Genomic DNA, 21,591 nt, shown 5'->3' on the forward strand with positions numbered 1-21,591 from the left:
GCCCAGAATCTCAGAATACCCAAGATACAATTCATAAACCACATGAAACTCAATAAGACAGAAGACTATAGTATGGATGCTTCTATCCGTCTCAGAATGGGGGAATAAAACACCCATGGAAGGAGTTACAGAGACAAAGTGTAGAGTAGAGACTGAAGAAATGACCATCCATAGACTGACTCACCTTGGAATCCATCCCATACACAATCACCAAACCCAGACACTGTTGTGGATGCCAACAGGTGCTTGCTGTCAGGATCCTTACATAGCTCTCTCCTGAGAGGCTCTGCCAGTGCCTGACAAATACAGAAGTGGATGCTCACAGCCATCCATTGGACTGAGCATAAGGTCCCCAATGAAGGAAATAGAAAAAGGACCCAAGGAGCTGAAGGTGTTTGCCGCTCCATAGGAGGCACAACAATATGAACTAACCAGCATACCCAGAGCTCCCTGAGACTAAACCACCAACCAAAGAGCACACATAGTGGGACTCATGGCTTCAGTTGCATATGCAGGAGAGCATGGACTAGTAAGATATAAATGGGGGAAAGGCCCTTTGTCCTATGAAGGCTCTATGTCCCAGTATGGGAGAACACCAGGGCCAGGAAATGCAAGTGAATGGGTTGGTGAGTAGAGGAAGAAGGGAGGCGATAGGGAGAGGGTGTGTTTTTCAGAGGGAAAACCAGGATAGGGGATAACATTTGAAATGTAAATGAAGAAAATATCTAATAAAAAGATGGAAAAAAAAAGAAAATTCATGTGTTAACGTACAGCCTTGCAGAACCATGTTATAGGAACTACTACTGTATTAACTAACACTATATCTATTATATTAAATTGTAAAAGTAATTTTAAGTGTAGTATTACTTATGTAATATTTAAAAATTTAAAAATCATGAATAAATCTATAAGTACATTTTAAACTATAAAATCAAGTTGAATAAAATAAAAATCAGCCACATATCTTTGATTTGTAAAAGTTTAAATTTTAATGTAGCTACTTTGTCAGTGGATTCTTTTATGGCTTTACTTTTTCATTTTCTTGAGATTGTCCTTGTCAATCACTCTGTATGAATGCTATACCTTATGTTTTGTTCTAAATGTATGCTCCCTGGAGCCTTTCAAACCACTTGGAACTGATCACTGTATATAATTAGCATCAAAACTTATTTTTTTCTATGAAGTTATTTGTCCTCAAACCATTTTTTTTTTTGCTCCTGTCTCTTCTGATATATAAACCACATTGGCAATTAACAAGAGCTCTTTATAAGAGTTGCAGGGTATTTTGTTACATGGATGTATCATTTATTGTCACACTTGTTTGATATGTGTAGTTTGCTTCTACTAGATATAAGTTTGTCCAAATTCTTTCAAATATTCCTTGACTTAGGGGAATCTCAGACCCTGTAATCTTCCAAAATTTTGTACCTTTAATTTTCCATTTCACCTTCTAACTTTGAATGGTATTGTAGAATTTTAATATTATCCTGTGATATGCTTCATTAATTTTAGACCTATGTACTTATTCATACATGGCTTAAGTGTAGGAAAAATGACTATATACGTGCCAGGTAAGCACTGAGTCCTCAGAGGGTGTCATTGGGGTATTTTTAAAGTATACCTGTTTGTTTTAATGCTGCAGCTCAATGCTTTTGATCCTTCATGTGTTGGTCCTATGTTTAAAAAGAAAAAAAAAAACAAACTTGCTTCTGTTTCTTATTAGTTACAATCATCTGTAAATTTTCTCGGATTTGCCTCTGGCTTTACTACATATTTTATTGCATTATGGATATACCTTTCAAGTATTTTTTCTTTTCTAAAAGATATATCTTAAATAATTGATAATTACTTTCCACATGGTTACTCTGTAGTTTGTTCTCACTGTAATATTGTTCCAATATCTAGTTAGGTTTTCTAGGTGTAGACTCTGAGGTGGACATTAATATGGAGTAAGTGAATGAATAAAGAATAAATTCTTGGAATTCTGTAGAATAAAGCCAGAAAAAAATGAAGTAGGCAACTGAATGTGACACCAACCCTTACCCCAAAGAGTGAAACCTGAGGTGAGCAATGAATCAAATGCTTTCTCGGTTTGTAGTAGAGACCCTATCCATTTCCTGACCTGCAGGACAGTCGAATAGGGTCTGAGGAACTACCTGTGGAGAGAATGGGGGGCAAGAAACACAAGGAGTGGACAGCAAGTCTCATTGATCAAGCTGACAAATTTAATTTTTCCCAGGCAGGTTTTATACCCATTGAAGTGGGATACGGGGAGGGGGTGACGCAGAATCACTTTGTTTCTGGAGAAACACACCTGTTCCCAAAAGCAGGTTATTGGCTGGGTAAAAAGTTCAGCAGGAGAAACAAAACTAGGTACCTTTCCACAAGATCTATAGGTATTTGTTCTTAACTGGGGGTAGTACTTTCCTACAGAAGCCTCAACTTTTCCCACAGAAATCTCAACTAAGCTAGTACTTTTCCACTAAGGACAAAACTTTCTAAGTAAGCACTTATGGCTGACAAGGCAGTTAACATTCAAACAGGGTTGCTCCCAACAAAGTCCATATTTTCTTTAGGAGGTTTTTCTTTTTTCTTTTTTCTTTTTTTTTTTCTTTTCTTTCTTTCTTTTTTTTTTTTTTTTTTTTTTTTTTTTTTTTTTTGCCAAGCCTTTGGGGAAGAAAAAGAGACATGAAGTTAGGTAAAGGGACTTTCTCAAGTGATTTCCTTAAAGTGGTCAAGACCCTCTAGCATCTCTCCAAGCTGCTCTAACAAACACTATGACCCTCTAGCATCTCGCCAAGCTGCTCTAACACAAGCTGTTGAGTCCACTAGTAGTATTAGGAGATATAGCGCAGTTACAATTAAATATGAACCACAATAATAGAGTTTGGGGTTCAGAACTTCCTTGTATGACTAGGTTAACTATCTTTGAGTATATTGTGATAATTTTATATATTTACAGTGAGGTTCACTTTACTAATTTTTTTCAAAAAATTGTAAATTCTGTTATTCACTAGCATTTTTTTTTCACATCATTATATTTACATTCATTTGAGCCATTGGTCTTTCTAACTGTAGGACATTGAGAGCATTCCATGTGGCTCATGTGCAATGCATAGGATATGCTGGTGAAGAATATGATCTCTTTGCTTTCATAGAATCTAGGAATTAATTTTTCACTTTGAATATTCATGTTTTTCTTTGAAGTCTTAAAGCTGTACAAAAACATTGTAAAAAAAAATTCACCATAGGTAAATTGCTACCTCTGTCTATAACACTGTATAAATAAAAAATTTATTCTTGGCACAAAGAAAAAAATGAGTGTTCTCCCACAGAGTCTCACTGGAAACAAAACACCCATGAGGACAGACCCCATTCCCAGCAGTGTATGGCTAACACAAAATAAATTCAATGGTGGTTTTTTAAGGTTTATTGTCTTACAATGTTTTGTTATTATTTTTTTTATTTTTCCTCTTTTTTCATTTTCTGTTTGTTTTACCCACTTAAAGATCCTTTGAATATAAGTTATGGTTTCTGGTGTTATGTTTTTATGGGATTCCTGTGTGTTTAAATCTGTGTTTATATGTTTATTATAATTTTTCTCTAGTTGTTTATCTCCTGGCAGTGGTTTGCTTTGTTATAGTCTGGTTTATTTATTTGCTTCATTTTATCTCATATTATTATTATTATCATTATTATTATTATATGCCTGCTTGTATTCTAATGAGAAAAAGACAGGGTGTAGATTTGTGTTGGAGGGGAGTCAGGGAGGATTGGGGAAGGAAAAGACATAATCAGAAATAGTTTATAAAAGAATCTATTCTTGGGTTCATATTGGATAAGAGAGACTTATTATTGATGATTTTATTTTTTAATTTTATGTCTAATTTATATATAGTAGCTATATTTAAAGACTGTGGTGCTATATGCTTTAATTCAATTATATATTATGACAAAATCAAGGTTATTTCTCTTTCTGTATTTTAAAAATACAATTATTTCCTTTCATTAGTACAGTATGGATAAAAAGTCTTAGTTGTAGACTATAGTTGGCCTCCCCTATAATATGTTAAAATTATTTTCTTCTCTAATTGTGTTTGATACCACCTATATTCATCATCATTCCATGTCACCTTCCTCTTTTTCCTGTCCTCTTACCCTCTGTGTCTTCTATGATGTATTTGTTTGTGTTGAGATTTTATAGATGGCTCAATTCAGTGAGAACACTTATTTTCTGTTGTACTAAGATTGCATATTATCAGCCTCCTTATTCCCAACTCTTTCTATTTCTCACAGTGTCATGTAAAACTTTTCTATTGAAACCCCTAACTTGCCCTAACCATGAAGAAACTAAATATATGGCCAGTATTTGGGGGATAGAATGACACCTTGATTCACACTTGGATATCTTCGTTGATAACGAAGATCCTTATTGCAGAAGTCTGAGATACTGGCAGGATATACCTGATGAGCCTATTCTATGCTCTGGGAAGGAACCAGAGTCAAATCACTAAGACAGGGAGATACCGTGTTACTTTTAATTTCCCTATTAGACAAAGCTAAGATACTTTCTATGTTAATAAGACTCTATAAAAATAAAATACTAATTACACAGACTGGATGAGTCTAGTAAAGCTTAGAAAGTAAAATTTCTCAGCTGTGATTTAGATTTAATTAAATTGGCCAAGATTTTTGCCATCAGAGAAAAATTCAAGTGAATTGCATACTGAGATGAAAAAAAAAAGCACATCCATAGGATAAAAACCAAAATTATACTAAATTTTAAACCATAATGTGACCCCTTATGTTCAAATTTTAGCCAGTTCTTAGGGTTGAATCCCAAAGTTCATTGATCCAATCAACACAGCCTCTCGTTTCCTGTGGTCTCTTCCCATTATTTCAGAAAACATGTTGAAATGGCATCTCTAGCTTTGGTCACTGTGACATGGACAGAGAATACTTTTATTTTTCTTCCCACTTCACCACTCTATAAACAAAGTTCTGAACAGTGCATTTCAAAGCTGCTTTGCTGAACCAAAATGTGCTACAGCTGCTCAGAGCCCTTCTTCTTCCTTTCCAGCAGACTCACCTGGGAACAACTCCAAATCACAAAAGAGCAAACACTACTACCATGTACAATGCTGTGTACTGATATAATAGAGCAACTGAGTAAAAATAAAATGTCTGATTGCACCAATAATCAATCTAATTATGAACAACAGCTAGTTAGAATAAACCTCTAAAACCTTGTATATCACTTTGCCTTGATACCCTTGCAGCTGTAAGAAAGGAATATAGAACAGAAGTTCTAAATAAATTGCTACTCCTCATGAACACTGGTGATTTTTATTCAGATATAAATTAAACAACATTCTACATTTCCCAAACCTGTTCATTTTACAGGCTTGGTTAGGAACTTTCTCTTTTTCCAATCATTCAAGCTAGAATCCAAAGCTACTCTTTCTTTTTGCCCCACAATTTAGTTACAAACCCTTGTCTGTTGCATTTTTCCAAGTCCCTCAAAACATAAAATATTGCTACTTCCTACTTCCTGTAATTGCACCCACAGTTCTGTCTACCTGTTATTGATTCATATGCTAAAGAAATAAACCTTGCATTAAAAGCTTAGGAACCTCCATCATATAACCTGCTATAATACAGCCCAAATGGCCCTTGGTATCATGTATTAACTAAGATCTTTGTGGCTTTCAAGGTCCACACAAATTTGTTTTACTATTTCGTGCATAGTATTTTCTTTATATTTAATTCAATTAAATTTTAAAATTAAAACAAATGTTAATTTCCTACTCAAATATTTTCACAGGAACTTGATGTTGATAAAGTTTGGGGATTCAAATTACTTAGAATTAAATTCAACGTTTTCTAAGCGAGAATCAACCTACATTTTCTATCTCCTCTCACTTATTTCTTAAGGAATTAAAGTTCAGCGATAGCTGGTATTTTAGGTTTTCAACTTCGTCCTATTTCTCCACTTCAGTAGACATCAACCCTCTGATACAATATCTCAGAAGCTCATCTTAGTATCTCTCCCATTCTTCAATACAAAGCCAAATGACATCTCCTCCATTATTCTTGCCTCTTGCATAGTCTTTTGTACTTTCTTTGTATCCATCAGAATTTGTTTCAACTATTATTTATATTTGATTTGGGTTTTTGTTTATATTAGTAGGGATATAATTTATCATCTAGTTCTCACAACCTACTGCATCAACAGTGGAAATAATAGCTACTTGAGAAGCAGCAATTATGGAATGCATGTTGCAACTTCTGTTTCATTCCCCTTCTTTGTTTCATTATTGTAGACACCCCATTTCCTTTCTAAGTACCTCTAATTTTAAATTTATAATAATTTCTAAATTAAGAAAAACATACTGGCAAACAGACAATCATAAATCCACAATTCTCTCACCTCCAAGGATTGTTCCCTTTCTTACGGAACATCTGATTTAGAGGATATATGTTAATTTCATCCACTAAGTTATATAAATGCACTTGGCTTTTGTTTCATTTTGTTCAAAATTACATTAGTGATATGGCATTGCAGTAGCTCTTAAGAATATTGAGTAACAATCACTGCTATTAACAGCAATACTTCAGTAAATCTTACCATATACACTGATATATTGATAATTAGATATATATGCCATTGACATTCACTTGAACAAGCTGACAACTTGTCCAGTGGAAACATTAGAAACAATGTTGCTATGCTATGCACATTCATTTCTCTGAAACATACATTGGAGTGGATGAGAGTCACAAGTTGAACTTTTGCGTAACTTTAGCAAACATTGTCAGATATTTTTCTAGTTTTTACAAATATGTGCTCCCATTAGAAAGGAAATAGACCTGAAGAATCTTTCATTGTCATCAAAACTCTACACTTCTATCTTTAAGTTTGTCCATTCTTCCTGAAAACAAACACTGATACTTATATGACATTTTTTATAAAATTTCTATTAGTATTTTGTTGATTTAAAGATTCTTCATATGTACATATATACATAGCTTAATTCATCATTAATTATTTGTGATAAAAATACATTCTCTTGGACTGGAGAGGTGGATCAGTAGTTAAGAGCTGCTCTTACAGCAGGACTACATTTGATTCCTAGCATGCATGATTCATAACTCCAACTCTAGGGGGACTGAACTCCCCTGTTCTTGGGAGACATACAGTGAACACATATGCACATACTCCTACACAGACTTATATGTAAATACATAATTAAAATAAAGCAATAGACCTTAAAAAAACTTTTTCATACTCTATGGCAGTGGTTTTCCACCTTCCTAATTCTGTCAGTGTTGAATGCAGTTCTTCATGCCATGGTGACCTTCAACCACAAAATTAGCTTTGTTGATACTCCATAATTGTAAGGTTACTACCTTTATGAATCTCAATGTAAATACATGATATTTCCAATGGTTTTAAGCAACCTCTGTGGAAGCATTGTTCTACCCCAGAGGGGTCACAACCCACTGAATGATAACTGTTCTATGAACTATTGAACAAGAATTATTTTCAATATAATTCACTTCACCAATATTTTCTCCATGAATGGTATCTTTGATAGTATCTTTTATAAAACCTTTGCCTAACACCAGGATCAGGAAGCTATTCACCATCACCTGGTATTGCTTTGTATGTTCCTCCTCTTTCTCCTCCTCCTCCTCCTCCTCCTCCTCCTCCTCCTCCTCCTCCTCCTCCTCCTCCTTCCTCTTCTTTCTTCTTCTCCTTCTAGACAAGTTTTATCTATGTAGCCTTGCCTCCACCATCTGAGTTCTGGGATTAAAGGTGTGTACCATCACCACCCAGCTATTAATTAAAAAGATAGATTTTAAATGAATTTTGATGTAAAATCAAGCTTCATTTCCTTTCTAAATAGTCAATCTCTTAATACTATGACTTTAAAATAGAAATGCAATCCTGCTTAGGTGTTTGACTATTCTGCTTCTGCTACTGCAGGTCTATACATTGCCTCACAATGGAACTGAAATGATGTCTTTACTATTATGGCTTGACTATGTATTTTTGTATTGTGTACTTGTTTGCCAAGGAACTCTTGCTTGCTTATACTTGCTCCAAGAATTTGTAATCCATACAAAATTGAAAGTTAAGTTTTGATGTTCACAAGGTTCACTTAAAATAAACTGTGGTCATATTTTAAGTGAGAATGAATTGAATCTATAGATCTCCCAAGCAATAATGGACATGATTATAGTATTTAATTTTTATAAAATTAAGTGCCACTTTCCACATCCTGGTGAAACTAATTAGCCAATCAGAAAGAATTTTTTTAAAGGATGAATTTGAGATGGGAAAAAAGAACAATGAGTAGTATTGAGCCTATCAAGCACAAAAGTTCTTGACAAAAGAACAAGTATCATGTGAGTGTCCACTGCTTATCATCTGATTTCTAAGATCCCTCCACTGCCCATTTATCTCACTCAACAATAAGTTGCTATTTTATTATCATAAATAGATAAGTTAGAGCTGAATAATTGCTAAGGATGATGCTTTTAATGGAATAAAGCCAATATTGTGCAAGAATTAATTTGAAAAGATACCTATTTGAAGGAAAAAGAAACAAAAATTGTTTGGAGTTGATTGGCACATGTTAAGAATTTCAGCAAAGAGGACTTTTGACAGGAAAGTTTGTTGATTGGCGGAGAAGATAATTTGAAACTTGATAGATTTGTTTTGGATATTTTTAACCATGTTAATTATTTAAAGGATAATTTTACTTCAGGTTAGAACAGGAAGATGGCAGGCATTCAACTCCTAACCCAGCTAAAATTAGAATTGAATGCAACAAAGATTTTATGAATAAAATTATATTTCCATGATCCATATTTTTCTGCATTCTCTTTGTCATGTGAACTTTTTCAATTTTAACACCTGTGATAAAAGTTAGAGATTAATAATATCTGTAATAGCTCCTTTTAGACATAAACATATGGCAGAATTAAAATTTATCATAAATTTAAGCTCATAGACATGAATTGTGTCAGCAATGCTGGAACAGACCACAAAAAAGATCCAAGGGCACTATCCAAGCAGAAGTGAAATACCAAATGAATAATACTGGAAATTTGCTTCCTCTAATGGAGTGACATTCCAATTGCCTCAGTATGTCCCCAAATATCATCAATTTGTACCATATAATCATTCATAATATTTTACAAATTTCATGCTGGAGAGAAATGAGCATCAAAATGCTAAAGCTAAAATTGTTCCAAAGCTGAAAGGAAAAAAAACTTTTTTCTAAGTATTTAATTAATTATTTAAATCTAATTAATGTGTTTAAATGACATACTCTTAATCAGAAAACTCATGCAGCACAAACACAAAAACTCCAGTATTTACTAGTCTCTTTATGTTAGAGTTGCTTTTCAGAAAGTGGCCTTACAAGTTAAGCATTGTGAAATTAATTCTAAGATACATACAGCATATATCATACATACAATCAGGAATGCATAGCTATGAAAGTTCTCATGTGTAATAGTCATATATGTATATCTATACCATATAAATGTAGCCTGTTATTGTTCAAAATGCACACATATTCACATGAATGCAAACAAGACAAGCAAGCCCATAAACATGAAAGGAGTTAAGTAACAAGCCAGCATTGCTCCCATTTGACTACACATATATCTCCATGACGAAAATGAAGTGATTAAGTCATATTATCTGTTGTTACTACTTTTGAGATGGGGTCTGCTTCTGCAACCCAGGTTGGACTTAAGCCCATGTTCCTGATTTAAGCATCTATGGTTCCTGATTTCTTTCCTAGGATTTCTATCTCCAGAGTTGCCTCCCTTTGAGTTTTCTTTATTGTTTCTACTTCCATTTTTAGATCTTGGATGGTTTTGTTCAAGTCCATCACCGGTTTGGTTGTGTTTTCCTCTAATTCTTTAAGGGATTTTGTGTTTCTTCTTTAAGGACTTCTACCTGTTTAGCAGTGTTTTCCTGTAATTCTTTAAGGGATTTTTGTGCTTCCTCTTGAAGGACTTCTACCTTTTTAGCAGTGTTCTCCTGTATTTCTTTAAGGGAGTTATTAATGCCCTTCTTAAAATCCTCTACCAGCATCATGAGATATGATTTTAAATCCAAATCTTGCTTTTCAGGTGTGTTGGGGTATCCAGAACTTGCTGTGGTGGGAGTACTGGGTTCTGATGATGCGGAGTGGTCTTGTTTTCGGATACCTAGATTCTTACTTTTGCCTTTCACCATCTGGTAATCTCTGGTGTTAGATGTTCTAGCTCTCTCGGAATGGAGCTTGATCTTCCTGTGCATATGTTGGCCTCTGTCAGCCCTCCTGGGAGTTCAACTCTGTCCTGAATCCAGAGTGGTTAGAGCACTTTTTGCAGGCAAGCTCTGCTCTTGCAGAGAAGGTGCACAGAGGTCTGGGTGCTCAGCTCTGCCTCCTGGCTGAAGATGAAATCCTGAAGGGACACTGTCCAAGAAGTTCTGTTGCTTATGTGGCCTATGTACTCTCCTGTGCAGACTGGTCTTTGAGAGACCAGGGATACAAGATGGTGCTTTCACCTGAGTCCCAAGGTCAGAGCCTTCCCTGGAGGCCCACTTTCCTCTAGCGGGAAAGGTGCTCAGAGGTCTGGGTCTTAGCTCTGTCTCCTGGCTGAGGATGAAGGCCTGAAGGGACCCTGTCCAAGAAGTTCCGTGGCCCATGCGTTCTCCTGTGCAGACTGGTCTCTGAGAAACCTGGGATACCACATGGCTCTCTCACCTGAGTCCTGGGGTCAGAGCCCTCTCTAGAGGCCAACTCTCCTCAGTGATCCCAAGATCCTGGGTGTGCTAGGGTGCCTGTGGCATGGAGAGTCCTCTGGGGACCGTGGGATAGTCTGCTAGGTTCGGGCCCAAGGTCAACTGGTTTTCTTTAGGCATGCTTTTTGACATACTGTTATTCCATTGGGTAAGTAATCAAACACTTATTCACAAATAGTACAATTATATTAAAGGTTAAATTAATCTTTGTTAATCATTGAAATCACTGAAATTTCTTTTATTGTAAGTGAAAACATTCTAATTAACTAGTTTTTTGTTTGCTAATTATCTCTCAGTACCAATTTGTTTTAATGTGATTACTATTAAATATAATTGATACTGTAAAAGACATACAATTTTATGGTTATGTAAATTTTTCTTTTCCATTTGAATATATTTATTTTCTTCATATGTTAGTACTTGAAGGCTGCATCATTGATTTAGTCTATTAATGACCTGGATTAACCCTCCAAATACTTGTAATACAAAACTTTGTCAATAGTAATATCATATGCTATAGTTTGGCTCTGAAATGTTCCCCAAATGCCATGTGCCTGTCATGTGAGTTTTCCACCTTGTGAACTTTTGGGATGCCATAAGTTCATGGAGACTTGGTATTTACCAATGATTTTATCCATTGTTGGTGTCATGGTGACAGAACTTTAGGAAGTGGGACTTGGGTGAAGGGAGCAGTTCCTTGGGAGCACCCTTTGAGTTCACGCCTTGCCTACAAGCTCCCTTCTCATTGGTCCTTCCTAGACGCAATGAACTAAGGAGACCTCTCTACTATAAGCTCCCAAAACCATGATATTTTGTCTTGTTTTACTCACAAGGCTAAAGAAATAGCCCACCATAGATGGATGCATTTGAGATGACAAGTGAAAAGGAAATCTCTCTCCTTTGACATGGATTTCTCAGGTATTTTATAAGGATATCAACATTGAGTAGTACATCACCTGTAAGTTGTAACAAGATGTTTTACTGATGATACATGTTTATGCTTTACTTCATTTGAATTTCATTTTAAAACTGAATCCAGTACTATTTAAAACAATCATAACAGCTCATTTTTATCATTCTCTAAACTACTAAAATACCTGGACATATTTGAAATATACACAATTTAACATGACTCTGGTGGTATCTGGGGTCATTCCATGATTATACTACTTCATATTGCAAAAAGGATATATATCATTAAACCAAATTGAATTATTTATGAACTAAAATCAAGATATTTTTTCCTCCTGAAGAAGCATACACACAGGGAAAGGATCGTCATTCAATTCTTGGCCCTGAATATGCATGGAGCAGTCCATGGGTTCAAGGGTGCCCTCTAAAAGAGCAAAGCCAGGATCTCAGCCTCACAATCAGCCTAAGATGGGATTTTACTGTCACCTTGGCCAGACCCAGAAGTGGGTTCTTCCCCAGAGTGTCCAGGTAAGAGTTGAGGAAAGTCAACATGTTCAGTCAAGCTGTGGGGGCTAGGCAGAGAATCCACCCACTAGTGTAGCAATCAGTAAACCTCAGGGCCTGCTTATAGCAATTTATTATTCATAAACAGTATTGTCACTGAATCTTGAATCAAGAGAAATCATAAAAGTCGTTAAATCATGAAGAACCTTGAAAGTATTTAGCGTATGCTAAAGAGTGACTTTAGCTTTGTATTAAATCTTGTGCTGAGGTCAAGGAATGTAATGCAGCTTTTAAAATTTCACATTCTTCAAACTATATATGAAGGCTCAGGCTTGGCAAAGGGTGTGTGATAACATAGACTCATGACAAGCAAATTTCCTCTTTGGAGGGAATACATTTTCTCCAGTGGTGGGGGGAAGACATTGTGGAGGCAGTGTGAGCTATTAGGAAACTTCCTGTTCTTTCAATACACTTTCAGAATTTTTGAAAGAATTCAACTCATTTCACACGTGGGGTCAGTGTGCTGCTAGCTGGCCATAAGTCAGTTAAATAGCATTAGGGTTTCTTATTAGGGTTCCTGATACTCTTTATATTTCTTAGCTTTAACTCTTTTAACAAGAAGTATCTGAGAAATGGTATCCCAATACTTTAAACTATGTAAATAAAAATGGCTTCCTCCACAGTGATTAAACATTTATATACATGATATAAACACATTGCACACTACCAACTTTAAAGAAGTTTGCACCATTTTACCATCTTTAGCCTTGCCCAACACCTTTGATTTATTTAGCAGGTTATATTGTTCAGGAATTTATTCATTGACTGCCATGTAAGCTCCTTTTGTGATACTTAGATTGTACATACATACTGGATGGCATATGGTCTCAGTTATTCAGAAACTACATACAAACATGTGAGAAACATAAAATGTGATATATTTTATAAATATTGTGCCAAGATAAAAGACAGAAATTTGTGATTTTCCATGCAGAGTATTTTACATACTAAAGAAAATTATAGTTAAAAATGATTAACAAAGGGATTTTATTTTATTCTATTTGTTTTAAAAGTCAGAAGTGCTAATTTTTTAAATTCACTCTTATTACAAACATCATAATATAATGTATAAATTAACTTTTAATAACTGACACAAGAAGCAGAAAGCCAGTCTATTGTTCTTAAAGTATCCACTGGTTTTTAGTGTTTGAGAGTATGAAAATAAAAGACTGTTTAAAATAATCAGTATTGTAGAAACACTAAAAATTAATTTTCCAGTGCATTGATGATATCATGATTACCATGGGCAGAATGCACAAAGGAATGCATTTTAGATCAGTAGGTCAGTGAGAGTAGAATGAAAGAATTCTGGTTTGGTAGTATTTCTTACAGTAATTTTTAACTCGTTGGTAATTGGCTGCACATATTATGCTTTAACTAAATATTTATAATCACCAAAGATCCAAAAAAAGAATCCATCAGTACATATATACAATTGTACATCAATACAGTACGTACAATTTGTATGTTACAGAATTTTCAGATCACAGTAAGTATGGTTAATTAGTAATCTTTAGGAGCTTTGGAATACTGCTTTGAAATTTAGTAACTAGAGGATGAGAGTGAGGAGTCAGGCATGGTCAATTTGAGTTTTAACTCTATGCAGAGTAACTTTATACTTCATTTATTTACTTCTGCTTTTAATGAAGAACTTGTGTTATATTACGCTTCTTCTTAAGTGACAGTGTTGATGCCTTTCTTTCTAGGCTGCTTTCCATTTTAATATATTATATACATCAAAGTAATAAAAGTAACATTAACACCTACAGTTATTTGTGTTAATAATAACAAGAAAAAGTAGATGAAAGGCATGCCTTATTTTACTTTAGGACTCACTGGTAACCATGACTATAGATTAGATATGGGATGTTCCTGAAGTCTAAGGAGGTAAAGATTTTATCTTTAGCTTCTGTGAAAGTATAAAAATGGGAAATGGATGTAAAGACAAAAATTTGAAGTAAAATTAAAAAACAAACCTAGAAACTCAAAACCTGACTACTAAAAATTGCAAAAGTATACAAGACTATCCCGAGCTAGTATCTCGCCAGCAAGAATTCACTCGGACAACCGGATTCTTCTACAGCAAAGCTTTATTGCTTCATCTGAAGGAAGACCCCGAACAAGGAAAATGGTGCTGCTTATATACTCCTCCGTGTGACGTGTCAGCTCCTGATTAGCTGCTCACTCATCACCCACTACTACGCCCCAGGATGGGCAGTGACTTGGCACGAATTTACTCTTGCATCTGTGCACATTACTTGTATACCAGTTAGGCACAGCAGAGGCTCATGATGGCGATTGCTCACGGCTCTCCACACAAGACTATGTCCAGGGACTTGTGACAGGATTAGCATGAATGGTGGGAGAATAACCTCACATACACTGTGGAGATCTTCAGTATGTCTCTTCCGTCTTGGTCTCAGAGAGCTTTGGTAGTGGCATGGTTTGGGGTACTCCATAAGATCATTTGTAGAGCTATCATCCTGTATCCCACCAGAGTACTCTTTGATCATCTAAGATGTGGTTTAAGAAGCCATAGAATGGTACCAAGAAGTTGTGGTACCATTTCAGGAGGCACAGCAGTGTTTATCAGCAACTTTCTGCTGTTGCTTTGCAGACCTGCACTATGTAGAACCTCTGCATCCCTGGCAGTCTCTGCCTAGCTTCCAGTGGTTAGACACAACAGCCTCAAAATATACAAATTAGTTGTAGAAGCAGAACTACAGAAAGTCTCTCTATGTCCAGTGTCCAGTGGCAGATTCATGGGACAAGGCTTCCACAGTGACACAAGAATCACAGAGATGCCTGTGTGTGACATGAGCTCCACAGACCTGAAAAAATCAGTCTCCAATCCCTTGTGCAGGGGTAGAATGAAATCATAGGGGTTGCACTACCTGAAGCTTTGGGGAAGTATCCTCAGCAACATTTTTTTGGTGATGAGATAAAAAGAGTCTTTATTTGTAGCATTGAATATTATTTTCCAGTTGAGTTTTAGATGTCTCTGGGCGTCAAGTGACCCTTTGTTATTTCTTAATATTTTGATTTGGAATGGAAATAATTCTCCTATTCCAACCCCACTTATAGTTGTATTTTGGAAGAAGATAGCATGCTTACTTTTACAAGTTCACAGGAAGGGAGATTTTCTTTAGGATAAACTATGCATCATACTCATTATATGTGATTGAGAAGATACTTGGCTTCTCAGGTAGATGCTAGAATGAACTTTGGAGTGAATGTAATTTGCTTGTGCAAAGGCCAAAGATTTGTGGATCGAGCCTGAATTATAGGGTTTCAGTGTGTCTTACAAAGTTCATGTGTTGGGAATTTCAGCCCCAGTACAGACGAAATGTAAGATAGAAACTTTAGAAAGTATTATTGTTTAGGTTGTGAAGGGTATGTTTCTACAACAGGTTAATGCTATAATTGAAATAATACTGATAGGCAGAGGAAAACCAAGAGGCTGCCTACTAGGTATCTGAAGACAAAATCAACAAGAGTTGTGTGGCAGATTATCGTGTGACTTTTAAAGCCTACGGTAAAGATGGTGGACCAGTTTGAATCAGCTAAGGCCAACATGGCCCACCACAATGAAGATTAACTTTCCTTTGCCTCATTAAATGACATCTCATCATTATCAGATGTACAAAATTAGTGGTTATCATTGTGCATTTGACCTCAAGTTCCATAGTACTCTGCAACATCTCTAACTTAATCATGAGTAATCCTCTATTCCACTAAAGGTTTTCAACAAACTCCACAATGAGATATTTACTATGTACCATTACTTTGGAGTTGTGTAGCCATCTAGCAGCCATGGAGAACTGGGAACACCTGAAAGGGAGGCTGGGAATGAAATAGGACAGGTAGGCAAGAGAAGAATGAAGCCAAGACAAGATTCCTGATCAAGGTTCAACGTTGAATTTTCAGCTCTGTGTGCATATATAGGGGAAAACCCATAGACCCATCCTTTGTTTCAGCTGGTTTCTGTTGCTTTGTTTCAGCAGGATTCTGTTGCAAAACAAACTCAGCAGGTCAGTGGGCAGTCTGCTTTTGCAGGAAACTTCAGGTGTGGCAAGGCAGGAGACTTCCACCTGGGTCAGAAGACTCCATCCTAGATGGGCTAGATCAGTGGAAGACTGACTGTGGAAAACAATTAAGGTTTGATTAGCCTGCTCAAGGCTGGGGGAAGGGCATAGAGTGGGTTTGCCTCCATTCTCTCTGTCACGTGTCTGGGTTTCTTTGATGAAGACAAACAAGTATACTGGATCAAATTCTCTATCTAATTTCTGCAGCCTTGGACATTATTGGCTGGTAGAATAATCATAGAAATAAGAGTCTTATAGAAAGCTGAGTTTTCCTCCCCATCTTGACCTTAAAATTATCTTCATGGGATGAAACATTAAGAAGGCTTACCATATGGAAATCTCAACTGCAGAAACTTCCTAAAATAAGTACAGGGATAAAATAGTTTAAGTGGAGTTTAATGCTCATATAATGGAGGGGCAGAACCTCTCTGACTATTGTAGGCTACTAAGAAAAATCTCAGTGCCAGGTATTACCTACTTTTCATGTTTTTGGTCACTGGGATGCCAAGACCCAATCAAATGTTACAAGCTATTGCTGTTACCATTGGTTAATCTCCAGAACTTGATACTAAGAGCATATTGCTAAAGACACCCACACTTTAGTAATAGGACATGGAGAAATGAAGCTGACTTGGTTGGTAACTTCATCCTATTGTTGAGTTTTCACAGAGCTAAAAGCTACCTAGCACACTACCAGTAGAGGAAAGTAATCAATAGTCTTACCCAGTTGTGAACCCAGAGAGCCACATAACAACAAGCAATGCATGCTCATTGATGCAGTATTTAAAGGAATGTGACAGGAGTAACCAATAGCTCTCTGCTTGATTTTAAAGCATGCAAGTCCAGGGATAGTAATAAAAGAGGACAACTGCAGGCTGACAGCATTTGTTGGTCCTGTAAGTTGAACACATGGACTTATGGTGGCTATAACTAGTACATATACACGATCTTCAAAAGATCAAACCAGTCAAACTCCCAGCAGAAGTTCATGAGGATCCACTGGAAACTGGAGGGTTTCTGGATAAGGGAGAGAAAAAATTTTCAGGTTGGCAGAATATGTGAGACTGCCTGTGTTCCAGTAGGTAGTCTTACACATGCACATAAATAAAGCTCTAAGTTGGTTCTGTGTGGTTTAAAAAAAGAGATTATGAATGTTGGAAGGGAAAATTAGTGGGGCAAGTAGGGGAGAAATTGGAAGGTACATGGATTTGATTGAAGCACGTTGCGTTCATGTTTGTAGTTCTCAAATAATAAAACAATTTTAAAAATAGAAGGTTTACCTGCTGCTGAGGACCAAGTCTTGAACTTACTCTCCTCCCAGAATTATGGAAAATAATTATCTGTTTATTACAAGTTATAGAGGCCAACAACACAAAAGTGATAAGGCTAACTGTATAGTAAAGAGAAATGACACCCACAATTTATAGCTCTGAGGATACACAATACAATTAAAGTGTGTGCTAAAATAAGTGAGAAACAATGTGGGCATATGGCACAGAATCCACAGGCTAAACAACACAGCACTTCTTTATTCTTCTGCAATAAAAGAAGAGTTGGTAAAAAAGATTTTGTTCAACTTTTGTGTTAGACATGCTTTATGTACATTAATATAGCAGAGAACTGACAATATATGTATTTTAGAAATATTTGATTGGTTGGTTAGCTATTTGAATCGTAATATGTTCTTAGACAAAGCAATCAAATTTCATTGTTAGCAGTTTGCAAGGAAGAGAGGCAAGGTTAAATTCACAAGGGCCAGCTCTGTGTAAATGGTCAATCTGTTTCCATGGTAACTGGCTGGCTGAGTAAACTATAAATTTATAGGTGTTGGTTTGTGCACTCTTAAGGAATCTGTAAGCGATTGTTTCTATAAATATGGTTTCCATCTCTTGGATAAGTACAGGTCTGAAGATAAATTTAGGGTAGAGAGAGCTTTTGAATTATATAAATAGTTGTTCAAATTGTCACCCTTTCTGCATTTTTACATTGTTTTCTATATTAAATATTATTTTATTGTGGTTTCAAGTCTTTTAATTATAAAGAGGAGTGCTGCCACATCTGCTCTCAAAGCATTCATTTCAATGAGTATCTTGGCCACAGGTGCTGCTGTTGTTCTCAGTAAAGCAGAAAGCTGATGCTGTTAATACAGCCCATTACCTTCCTCTCAGCACTACCCCAACAACCTATTTTAGCAGACACAAAGAGGATTTAAAAAACTGATATGGAGGAGACACTTTCAAATCCCAGCTCAGATTCAGAAACTTGATGGAATCTTAGATGAACATATTTGTATCTTTTACTTAGAGCAATGGGGAGTTTTTATTTTTTTCTTACAAAATAAAGTACTTTGTTATTTTATTTTTAAATTGTAATTTATTCCTTTAAACCGTTTTTTTCCTGAAAACTAATGTCTAGAAATTGATTTAAATCAGTCAATATCTGAGGTCTTCTTCACTTCTCATTTCTTTTAGGAATTTTACTGAGTATTTTCTTAATATTGGATTCTGTTCAAAGTGATGTGCATTTCTTCTTTCTCCTCCATGCCCACCAGTCTCCTGATGAGGTGAGAAGATTGTAATATTCCCATTGCTGTGAAGGGGAATTCTATAACCCGGGCAGTTTCCTGGCTGTGCACGAGTGTGCATATAGCCAAGTGATAGAGTGCTTGAGAATTGCTTTCACCGTGTGCAGGATTGAGATTAGAATAATAAATTCATCATTATCATTATTATTTCTATTAATATTTATACAGCACCTTTACTATGAGAAGTTCAAGAAACTATGAATTTTAAATTATCCAGTGGGCCCAGTTCTTAACTGCATCCCTACATACTGGGTAAGACACAAAATTAATAATGCATCAAAATGACATGTATTGCTAGAGAAATCTAATTCTGTTGCTGCCTAGCGCTAGTCTGTTATTGGAAAGTGGCGCTATATATTTTCTTGGAACGTGAGATAATCATTAGTATTTCAATACCAAGGTCCATTTGCTATTTATTTAAGATTAGCTCCAGGTGGCAGGTTATTCAAATTAAAGGAGAAATAAACTGAATTGTAAGTACAAACAAAAAATAATGCTTCACATTAACATTCTAAACTAAATTTTTTTCAAAAGAAAATATCACTACTATTTGTCTACAAAGCTTTATAAATACTGTATTTGCTTTATGCTCAGTATATAAATGTAAATATATCAGACTGAATTTTCATGGTACTTTAGGGTGAACAAACCGGATTAAGTGTTCTGTAATTGGCCTTATGTTACAGATGGGGAATTCTTAGCATGAATTTGAAATTCCTAACATGGTTTATCTTGTTCTACTCTCCTGATATAAAATTACAACATAATATAAAAATAACAGAGCTTTGAACTTAGTGGAGATATTCAAAATATTAATTTTCCCAACAGTAGTTCATTATAAGCCTACTTTGGGGAGCTAAAAAATAACATTAATTATAGTAGGTTTCAATACAGGATCAAATATTTTAGGTCTGATATAACACATGTTTTTTAAGACTGATATTTCTGGGTTTTTTTGGGGGGGGTTGTTTTTGGTTTTTTTGTTTTTTTGTTTTCAAGACAGGGTTCTCTGTATAGCTCTGGCTGTCCTGAAACTCACTTTGTAGACCAGGCTGGCCTCAAACTGAACTCAGAAATCTGCCTGCCTCTGCCTCCCGAGTGCTGGGATTAGAGGCGTGTGCAACCACGCCCAGCTTCTGTTATTTTTTTTAAAGGTGTATTAAGTTAATGATTTGAAAGGTTATTTCCATTTAGACTAATTACATATGTGAAGATATTCAAAATAACATAAAAAACTGCTGTGTAAGTCCAGATACTTATTGTACTTTTTCTTTTGGAAGATAATTTTGAAATTATATTTATGTACAGAAAACTTAGTGTATGTTTAGTCCAGTTTAGAGTCGAGCTTTTTAACCTCTGCCTTTTCCAGCTTGGCAATGGAAGCCACAGACTTAGGACCCAGGACCTTGCCTCTCCAGTGGCGGCAGATCTCGTCATATCTGTCATTAAAGTTAGTCCCAATAGCTTCCACCAGCTTAGCCAGAGCACCTTTGTCTTTCGAGCTAACTTGGGTGAAGGCAACAGTGGTGCATGTCTTTCTGTGAACCAGGCACCCTAGCCTGGCCTTTCCTTTGATGATGCAGTAGGGCACCCCCATCTTTTGACGCAGGGCAGGCAGGAAAACCACTGGCTCAGTAGGGTCTACATCATGGGCAATCACCACCAGCTGAGCCTTCTTGTTCTTCACCAAGGTGGTGCCAGTATTGACTCCTGCTTGGAGGACAGGTAGTCTCTCAGTTGGGACATCCCCTTTGCCAGCACCTTTCTTCTCAGCACGGGCCAGTAGCCTTTGCCTCTTCTCTTGCTTTGTCTCTGGCCTGTACTTGTGGGCAAGCTTAAGCAGCTTTTTTGCTGTTTGCCTAACTGGTTAATGGCAGGAAGCACTTTGAGGACCTTATAGAAGATAGCTCTTTGCTGCTGCAGCCTGATGTAGCAGGGACATTTGACGAAGTATGTTAGATCTCTTTTGGCTGAAATTCTTGGGCCTTTTCTCAAAGGATTGACCACCTTTTTGGCTCCTGTTTCTTGACCATAGAGGGCTGGGGCCACCTTCTTCCCCTTAGCCTTCTTTCCTTTGGGCATCTTGATCAGCTGGAGGAGAGCGCAGATAATTTTAAAAGTTACATTAGAAGAAAGACAATTCTAATAACAAAGCAGCCTACTAAAGGCAATGATTTTGCAAGAGTCCAGAAGAGCAGAGGGAGTGGTGTGGCCTGAGAAACTAGAATACAATATTGATACTGAATACCGAGATACTGCATGCAATATTGGTATAGCTTCAACACTTCAGTTAATAAACGAGTTCTCAAAAAATAAAAATTAAAAATCCAACAAAACAACAACCTTTTTCTAATTAAAAAGAAGTTGTAACTGGAGAAATATATTTTCAACAAGACCATAATTCGGGTATTTGGTAGAAAAGTATCTAGTTATTTTTAAAAAAATTAAGTTCAAATACTCTGGCTTTCCTTGTCAAGCATATAGAGAGTGTGGTAGATTCTGATACAAGTTTAACATATTTTGAGGGCTTGCTTCTCAAAAACTAAAATGCAGAAACACTAATGCAGCATGTGTTCTATCCACGACACTACTATTTCATGGTGTGAAGTCATTACTATCTTCTATGTTTTCGA

Source organism: Mus musculus, chromosome 3, assembly GCF_000001635.26.
Source record: "Mus musculus strain C57BL/6J chromosome 3, GRCm38.p6 C57BL/6J".
Classification (NCBI taxonomy): domain Eukaryota; kingdom Metazoa; phylum Chordata; class Mammalia; order Rodentia; family Muridae; genus Mus; species Mus musculus.